Consider the following 10359-nt stretch of genomic DNA (forward strand, 5'->3'; position numbering starts at 1 on the left):
TATACAAAATGGCCTGCATAAGCTAATAAATAGGAGTGTAAAATATCTGATGGAATTTAATGTAGAACAATGTAATATACGGTACTGCACTTCGACGACAAAAACATTAAATATGATATTGCATGTTTGGACCCCCACTGACTGAAGTAAATGCGAGTAGGATTTAGTTGTTATCGGTAACGTCCTCAAAAACTCCAAACCGTGTACTCGTATAGCTGTAGGTAACAAGGCAAACAAAGTGTACGGTTTCATCTCAAGGAACTTTGATCACAAAACGCCGATGTAATTTCTAAGTTTTATACGTCATTAGTTAGACCATACCTATAGTACTGTGTAAACAATGGTTCCCGATTCTTATTATGGATGATGATAGACTCGAGGGAATGCAAGGCACAGCCACGAAAATAATCCCATCACTGCGAAATTTACCCTGCGAGGAGTGACTAAACAAACTGAATATGTTTTCTTTTCTCTCTCTCTCTCTCTCTCTCTCTCTCTCTCTAAAAAAAAAAAGGAGGGCAGTAGATCTAATACGATTATCTTCAATTCTAAAAAAATGAATACTTTATATTTGAAAATTGTTCGAAATACAGCATAATAGTGTAACTAGAAAAATTGGAATGGAATTCACAAGCAAAAGATGCAACATTAATTAGGGAAAAGCTACTTAAATATTCGCGTAGAGGAACAATGGACTAGGCTACCAGCAGAAGTAGTAGTGCCAAAACTAGTGATACGTTTACCATTCGGCTAGACATGTTTTGAGAGTATAGGCCATAACTAACTGAGTCTTGTTTGTTTCGAGGTTGAGACACTTGCTTAATAACGAGAACATTTGCTATTATGTACGCTCTTTCTTTTATAGATCTGTAGAATACATTTTACATAGTACATAATCGCTCCTCTTCTGCTTATCCTGTAAAATTTCCATGCTTGTTCTCTCTAACATTTTGTATTTGGCAAACTTTTTTCCTACCGGTGTTGCCAGATGGTGTTCTGGGTGCGGGAGAGCCTTTTTCTTCTCTATCTCTTTTTCTTTGGCGAAATTTAAATCAGTGTTTTCAAAGGTTTTGGCCCAGGGTCCCCAAAGACTTGCGACCCCTCCTTCCCTTGAATCTCAATCAATCAGTCAATCACTCATTCAATTAATCATTCAGTCTCTCTCTCTCTCTCTCTCTCTCACACACACACACACACACACACACACACAACTTTCCTTATAATCCATAGAGTAAATGATCAGTTTTAATGTGCGACCACCTTTCTCTCTCCCTCTCTCTCATCCCCCATCTCCCCCTTCCTTCCTTCCTCCCTCCTACCCTCTCTATCTCCCTCTTTCCCTCACTCTTTCTCTCCCTCATTGGAGGTATGATGCCTCTGTCTCCCTTTCTCCCTCTCTCACTCCGTTCCTCCCTCTCTCTGCTATCCATCCCTTCCCTATCTCCCTCTTTCACTCAGTTCCTCCCTCTCTCTGCTATCCATCCCCTCCCTATCTCCCTCTTTCACTCAGTTCCTCCCTCTCACTACCTTCCATCCCCTCCCCTCCTCTCTCTGTAACAGCCTACTCCCTTTAATCCATTACAACAAACACTAACTCACCTTCCATTACCCATATATCATAATACACACACTCACATCATAAGCCTTGTTCAGCCCCACTGCTCGTATCAATATGTTTTAATTCTCAAATCTCTCAACGCTGGCAACATTTAGGACACGATCAACACAGCTTAGCTCTCCAGTGCAATAATATTCATCGTGTATAGACTGTATGTTTGTTTTAATACATTTCCAACACTTTGTTGGTAGTTCTCATACTTGTGGCATTCTCCTCGTAGATGACTCCCAACTTGTATGTTAGTAGGATACAAGACTGTGGTGATAATGATGATAATGATGAATCTGCCTTTGTGGTTACTTCTTGATAGCTCAAGCCGTTCATGAGATAAAATGGTAAAACACACACACACACACACACACACACACACACACACACACACACACACACACACACACACACACACACACACACACACGCACGCAGATGAGGGCAAAAACATTATCGCTCAGCCTTGCTATAGGAGGGCGATGATAATAGTTATGAAAGGAGTAGATTTAAACTCTGTCTGTCTGTCTGTCTGTGTGTCTGTGTGTCTGTCAATCTGTGTGTCTGTCTGTCTGTCTGTCTGTTTCTCTGTCTCTCTCTCTCTCTCTCTCTCTCTCTCACTTATTCCAAGACTAGGAGACCAGAAGAGCAGGAGATAGAAAATGGATGGATAATGGATAAACAGACAGACAGATGAAAACAGGAGATAAAGGCAGAAATAGAGATATAGATATAGATTGAGAGATACTGTATATTTCTATCTGTAGCCTGGCACCTTAATCTAAATCCTGGTAAGGGGCGGCCACAATCAATCGCCTCCATGTCGCCTCGTCCTCTGCTATTTCGTAGCTGTCCCCCCAACTTCACACCCCACTCTCTCATATATCTCTGTGCTCCATCCCTCCATCTCATCCTCGGTCGCCCCCTCTCTCTTCCCCCCCTTCCACCCCATTCACATACACTCTTCTAGTCAGCGTTTCACTCTCCATCCTCTCCACATGGCTAAACTACCATAATATATTTCTCTCCACGTCTTCTATCACACCACAACGCTTCTTCACTTCCTTCTTTGTCAGTCTGTCTCTCCATGTAAGTCCACTTGCTCCTCCTAAATAACTCATTTAGAGATACGCAGTCAGTAATATATATATATATATATATATATATATATATATATATATATATATATATATATATATATATATATATATGTGTGTGTGTGTAAAAAGGAACTGAAAGATTATGCCTATCCAACTCAATGTTTCTGCCTAGTTTGACAAAAACATATATAGCCCCCCCTCTCTCTCTCTCTCTCTCTCTCTCCCTCTCTCAGTTTGCTTGTACTTCATCCAACATCCCCTTTTCCTCCCGTCTTTTTATTTACTCTGGTACCATTAACCTCTCCATTACTCCCTCCTCTTCCATCAGACTCCACCATCTACTCCCCTTCCCATCCTTCAACCTCACCTCCCTCTTGCTTCACCTCCTCCATCATCCCTCCCCTTCCCATCCTTCAACCTCACCTCCCTCTTGCTTCACCTCCTCCATCATGCCTCCCCTTCCCATCCTTCAACCTCACCTCCCTCTTGCTTCACCTCCTCCATCATCCCTCCCCTTCCCATCCTTCAACCTCACCTCCCTCTTGCTTCACCTCCTCCATCATCCCTCCCCTCCCCATCCTTCAACCTCACCTCCCTCTTGCTTCACCTCCTCCATCATGCCTCCCCTTCCCATCCTTCAACCTCACCTCCCTCTTGCTTCACCTCCTCCATCATGCCTCCCCTTCCCATCCTTCAACCTCACCTCCCTCTTGCTTCATCTCCTCCATCATCCCTCCCCTTCCCACCCTTCAACCTCACCTCCCTCTTGCTTCACCTCCTCCATCATGCCTCCCCTTCCCATCCTTCAACCTCACCTCCCTCTTGCTTCACCTCCTCCATCATCCCTCCCCTTCCCATCCTTCAACCTCACCTCCCTCTTGCTTCACCTCCTCCATCATGCCTCCCCTTCCCATCCTTCAACCTCACCTCCCTCTTGCTTCACCTCCTCCATCATCCCTCTCCTTCCCATCCTCATAATCCCCCTTTTCACCCTACCATTCTCCGTCCTCCCTACACAGTATAAGTTCTCCTTTACTCCCTCTTCTTCTCTTCGTCTCCGAGTCCTTCACCTTTCCCTGTGATTTTAGCTTTCTTTTCCGCTTCTTTCATGTCCTCCATTTTTCATTTCCCCTTCCTTTCTCCTTGAATCTCTTCTATTCTCCTTTTTCACCTTCCCCCCTCCTCTTACACCCTTCACCCAGTTTTATCTTCCCTCCCCACCCTTCATCCTTCCCTCATGCTCATCCCCTCCACCTACTCTCCCGTTTCACCCTTTTCCCCTGCCACTAACCTAATCAACCTTCCCTCCTTCCTCATCTTTTCTTCTACCGTTCACCTTCTCCATCATCCCTCCAACTTAACCTCCTTCCTCCACCCCACACCTACTCCACATCCCTCCCCTACCCTCCTCCTCCTCCTCCCTCACCCCCACCCCAGTCACCTGTATTACTTTTCCAACTACCTCGACTTTTTCAACAAATTTTTTAGAGCCATTTTTTTCTTCTGTCCTCGAGTGAGTGAGCGTGGAAACCTTCTCTCTCTCTCTCTCTCTCTCTCTCTCTCTCTCTCTCTCTCTCTCTCTCTGTCTCTCTCTCTCTCTCTCTCTCTCTCTCTCTCTCTCTCTCTCTCTCTCTCTCTCTCTCTCTCTCTCTCTCTCTCTCTCTCTCTCTCTCTCTCTCCGTCAGTCTGCTTTCCCACACTCTTATTTCCCCCTTCCCTCACTGCCTCATCCCTGTCGCCTTCCCCTCCTTCCCCCATCATTATATCTTTCCCCTTCCTCTCTCGTCCTTCCTCTGCCTTCCCTCATTTGTTTCCTTTAATTCCCCATCCTTCCTCCACCAGATCCCTCTACATCTCTTCCTCTTTACCCTATTCCTCTCGCCTCTCTCGCTTGTATCTCCCTTCATCCTCTGCTCTCTTGCCGCACACCCTCGGTTCTGCCCTTCGTTCAATCTCCACTTCCTTTCCTTCCCCCCCCCCCTCTCTCTTCCCTCTCTCTCTCTCTCTCTCCTGCTTTAGCTTTACCATCCTTATCTTTAGCTGATGTAAAAGTATTGTTAGTTATAATCTTCCCTATTTCAAGTCACGAAAGGACTATCAGGTCTGTTGCTGTTTGCTTTCCTTTGTATTCCTTTGTACTCCCTCTTCTCCTCCCTCCCTCAGGCTACTACTTCTCTTCATTCCTAAGCTTTTCCCCTCACTCCTAGGTGTTTCTCTCTCTCTCTCTCTCTCTCTCTCTCTCTCTCACACACACACGCACGCACACACACAAGCACGCACACACACACACACACACACACACACACACACACACACACACACACACACACACACACACAGACAACCATCCAGAGGGTCATGAACTCAGCCATCTCTTGGTCCTTTCAGCTGTTCACTCCAACGACTCTTTCTACCATTTATCTATCTATATGTCTATCTGCTGTGTGTGACTGTCTGTCCGCCTATCTATCTATCTATTTATCTATCTGTCTGTCTCTGTGTCTGTTTATCTGTCTCTCTATTTATCAGTCAATCAATCTATCTATCTATCTATTTCTGTCAGTCACTCTCATGCCTCCCAGCCCTTGGAGGATCATATTACCCAGAATAACAATATTTTGAAATCTGTTTACATCGTACAGAGATCTTTATATTACACACAATTGAAGGGTTTATAGGTTACTGTTCGTTGGTTACCGTTACGGTCGCATATCTGTTACGGGGGGACGTGAAATTATTAATTTATGCATTGCTTTAAATGTTACTTATATGTTTGCTTGAAAATAGAGACAATGAATTGTGTGAAATCAAGCAGTAAGTTTTACTTTATGCCGGCTTACTTCGCCGATTCTCTATGGATGAGAATTTATAAACCTTCTCAACAGTACACAGCAAATATTAATTACTCACGAGTGCTGTTTGTTAGTACTGTTAGCCTCCAAAGAAAGTGACTCCACCCCTGACAATCAATAACTAATGCTATTAATGATAAACAGGTTCTTGCCGGTGCATTAGCTCCTTGCTGGCACAACGGATTTAAGCTTAATACAAAAGGACTGGCCTAAGTACCAGTTATGAATAATACAAAGCGTCTGTGCAAACTAGGAGGGGCAACTAAAATAAGCTAAATGTGGAGAAATAAAACACGAGTTTAACTACACTGAGCTCAAAGAAAAAGAACTGTGAATTTATTAATTACAATGAATTAATTTTACGTTACATGAGTCTCAAAATGAATTCAAAATAACAAGGAGAATACACTCACTCGCTCACTCAAAAGCTAAACTTAAACCTAGGAAAAACGAAAAGAAATACTGGTCAGTAGAGGGGGATAAGTGGAATGACTGGGCGCCGGTACGTAGGATGGACGCTGCAATACGCTAAACCTCTTCGCCGATTCACAGTCTAGGTGGAGATTACAGGAACTCGCTGTGGTGGCGCTGCTCCACGCTGGGCGAACCTGCTCTCACGACAATCAAAGCCTGACTAAGTTCGAATTATGAAAGAGGGCGATGGCTGGCCATGTTTGCTTCAACGGTCAACGGAAAGAAAATGAGCGATATATGCTCACAATAAATCACTCAGCGAAGGCGCTAATGTCGCACGCAAGGATGATCACTCATGAAACAGTGAAAAATGTTCTGAAAACCGCCCCAACCGAGTGAATGCTAGGACGGTTGAAATGAGTGATAATTAGTGGGAATTCCACTAGAATTCGCAGTTTTCACACTGAACAAAATATCACGAACCTACAAATACGCTCGCGCAAATTCGTGACAATATCATTTGGCCGCAACATTCAATTCGCTTGTATTACAGTTGGACCCCAGTACATCCCTTCACTTGGACGCCAACATATCGTTACTAACCTAACCTAACCTAACCTAACCTAACAACCTAACCTAACAGTCTAACCTATCCTAACCTAACCTATCCTATCCTAACCTATCCTAACCTAACCTAATCTAACCTAACCTAACCTAGCCTAATCCAGCCTAACCCTAACCTAACCTAACCTAGCCTAACCTAACCTAACTTAACTTATACTAACCTAACCTAACCTATCCTAACCTAACCTAACATAGCCTAACCTAACATAGTCTAACCTAACCTAAACTAGCCAAACCTAACCTAACCAAACCTAACATAACCTAGCCTAACCTAACCTAACCTATCCTAACCTAACCTATCCTAACCTAACCTAACCTAATCTAACCTAACCTAACCTAGCCTAACCCTAACCTAACCTAACCTAGCCTAGCCTAACCTAACCTAAAATAACTTATCCTAACCAAACCTAACTTATCCTATGTCACGAATCAAATTCGCGACAGTTCCCTTTTGTGAGAAGCCACGAACTATTAGTGGAAAACTCACTGTTTATCGTTCAGTTAACCGCACATTCGGACGGAAGCTTTGTCAAATCAATTTTGCATTGTGTTACATAGCCTACGATTTCATCATCCTTTGTGTAATTCTAACGTACTGTATTCTGCATGTTTGATCACGAGCGTGTTCTACCTCACTCCCCCCTTCTACCCTTATAGTAGAGTAAGTCGTTCTTTCTGTTGTTCAGAGCGGGAGTGTCAACTCTTTGTCCCCTCTGGCTTCATTTACGCGTCCTTCTTACAAGTTGTATCAAGCTCTGCTGGCCCCTATAAAATGAGCTCAGTCTCTGCATTATTGCCACTTAGATCTACTCATTTTGTTCACATCTCTGTCCTCCCCTGTACAGTTGTTATTATTGTGAGTGCTCAGGAAGTCTCCAACCATCTAGCAGCTGTGTAATTTGAGTATAACTGTTGTTGCATTTTTTCTTGTACTGTGTAGCATAAGGTTAATTCTTAGGTCTAGTAAGGTTTTTGTAATTCTTGTAAGGTTCTTATTGTCAGCCATCATTAATATTATTTTGTATCTGTAATAATATATCTTGCATTCACTGAGTATTATCCGGTATTCTTATTTAACAGGGCTCACTTAGATAAATTTACTCTTGCTAATTTCGTGTTAATAGAGGCTATTGCAGTTAACCATATATTTAACCTGTTTTTTGCCATTACATTATCCTTATGAGTCCTGAATGTTTTGTTGTTAGTTTGAGCATTAAACTTTAACTTGTAATTTTACCTAACTCTTTTGATTTGAACCTGGAACTTTACGGGACAGTAGTAATTATTAGTATTCTCACTTAAAGTGTACATTATCTTTCTCTGTTCCGTAACATAAATTTGGCGACCTCTTATCAGGATATTCAGGATATTATCATAAGGATATTGCTTGATATTTTGTGACTGTGATTTATTCATGATGTCTACTATTACTACGCTTGATGAAGCCAAAGATTTTTTGTCAAATGTGCAAACAGTGTGTGATATAGAAAACAGAACAAAGAATGAACTTAAGCTTGTTGCTCAACAATTGGGAATTGCTGTTCGCTCTCATCATTCTAAAGATCAAATTGTTGACATGATTAATGAAAGCTTGTTTAAATGTAACTCCTCCAAATGAGCAAACGCAGATTGAAATAGCTAAGTTACAGCTAGCCCTGCAGGAGGCTCGTGTTAAGGAGGCTGAATTTCATGCACGTGTAAGGAGGCTGAGTCTCAGGCTAAGGAGGCGGAGTCTCAGGCTCGTATTCAGGAGGCACAAATACAGGCTCAGGCACAAATTGAACTTGCTAGGATTCAGGCAGACCATGAGTATCGCATGAAACAAGGTGGAACTGGATCATCTAGCTCTGATGATTTTGATGTGGCTAAAAATGTTAAACTTGTCCCTCCTTTTAATGAATCTGATTTAACAAAGTATTTTCAGTAGTTTGAGAGGGTAGCAACAGGTTTTAATTGGCCCAAAAAGTATTGGCCAGTACTCCTTCAAACTGTTCTCACCGGTAAAGCTCAAGTAACTTATGCATCTTTGCCTCAGGATCAATGTGATAATTATGATGTAGTTAAGAGCTTGATTCTTAAGGCCTATGAACTTGTTCCTGAAGCCTATAGAGTAAAATTTAGGACAACTTATAAGCAAGATAAGCAATCTCATGTTGAGTATGCAAAAATCAAAGAAGATCTGTTAGAGCAGTGGTTAAATTCTAAGAATGTGGATTCTGATTTTGGTAAATTTAAGCAGATGATTTTGCTGGAGGACTTCAAAAGGTGTATTTATAAAGATGTAAGCCTATATCTTGATGAGAAAAGAGTAGATAATTTGTCTGATGCTGCAGTTTTAGCTGATGAATATGTTCTCACTCACAAGAGATATTAGAAAGAAAAAGGGAAAGCTGAGAGTAAGTACGTTGCCTCTACTTAGAGTACAGGTAACAGGAAAGAGAATAAAGATGATGTTTCTCAGGAAGTAAATACCAGCTTCACCTCTAGATTTCAGAAAAGTAAATGTACTTATTGTAGTAAGCTTGGTCATACTACGGAGAAATGTTTCAGGAGACAGCGTGATGTGAACAAAAAGGAGTCTTTAAATATTCAGTCAATTGGTCTAGTGTCCACTCTTGAGAGTTCCCAGAACTCCTTAACTGAGTTAACTGAACCTGCTTTGAGGGGTAAATTAAATCCTCATGATGAAGCTCCTCTTTTGAGCAGTAACGTGGGTGACACTCTCAAGAGTTCATGTGCTAATTTCCTGTCTGATGGTTTTGTCAGTCCTCTGGACAGTAATGACAGGAAATCAGTTAAAATATATCGTGATACAGGTGCTTGCCAATCCCTTATGCTGACCAGTGTTCTAGGCTCTAATGTTAATTCCTCTGATGAAACTGTAATCTTACAAGGTGTAGGGAATAATTACTTCTCTGTCCCTCTGTGCAGAGTGAATTTAGAGTCTGGTTTTGTTAATGGTTCCGTTATGGTTGGGTTTGTTGAGACACTCCCAATGTCAAGTGTAACTTTCTTACTTGGAAATGATATTGGTGGAAGTCAAGTGTGTCCAGCTCCTCAGTTGTCTAGTGAGCCAGTGGCTGCGACCCAGGATTGTGATGTCCCTGATGTGTTCCCTGCATGTGCTGTCACTAGGGCTAAGTCTAAAGTTACTGGTGATTTAGAGGATTATGATGATGATGATGTTATCCTAGCTGACACTTTTCTTGCTAATTTGGACCACTCACCAGATGAGGCAGTACCCCGTAGTGTTGATAATTTGTCTCGTCAAGAGTTGGTTGAGTTGCAGGTTGCTGACCCTGAGTTGAAAGGTCTAGCTAACTCTGCTTGCAGTGAGGAAGAGTCAGCTGGTGCTTCTACTTGTTATTATATAAAGTCAGGAGTACTTATGAGGAAGTGGAGACCCCCAACAGCATCAGCCGACTGTGAGTGGGAGGTTGTACATCAAGTTGTCATCCCTCGTGTTTGTAGGCAGGATATCATTAGAGTGGCTCATGATTCCAGTTTGGCAGGACACCTTGGAGTGAGGAAGACTGTGGCACGCATTTTGCAACACTTCTACTGGCCAGGTATCTTCAGAGATGTTTCCTGGTATTGTAAGTCTTGTCACACCTGTCAAGTTGTGGGGAAGTGTAATCAGACCGAAAAGGTTGCACCTCTAGTTCCCATTCCTCCTTTTGAGGCGCCTTTTACCCGTGTGTTGGTGGATATTGTGGGCCCTCTTCCTAAGACTTCTTCAGGATTTTCTTACGTGTTGACCCTG

Source organism: Coenobita brevimanus, chromosome 94 (genome assembly GCF_032717465.1).
Source record: "Coenobita brevimanus isolate Jiangsu-jjx chromosome 94, ASM3271746v2, whole genome shotgun sequence".
Classification (NCBI taxonomy): domain Eukaryota; kingdom Metazoa; phylum Arthropoda; class Malacostraca; order Decapoda; family Coenobitidae; genus Coenobita; species Coenobita brevimanus.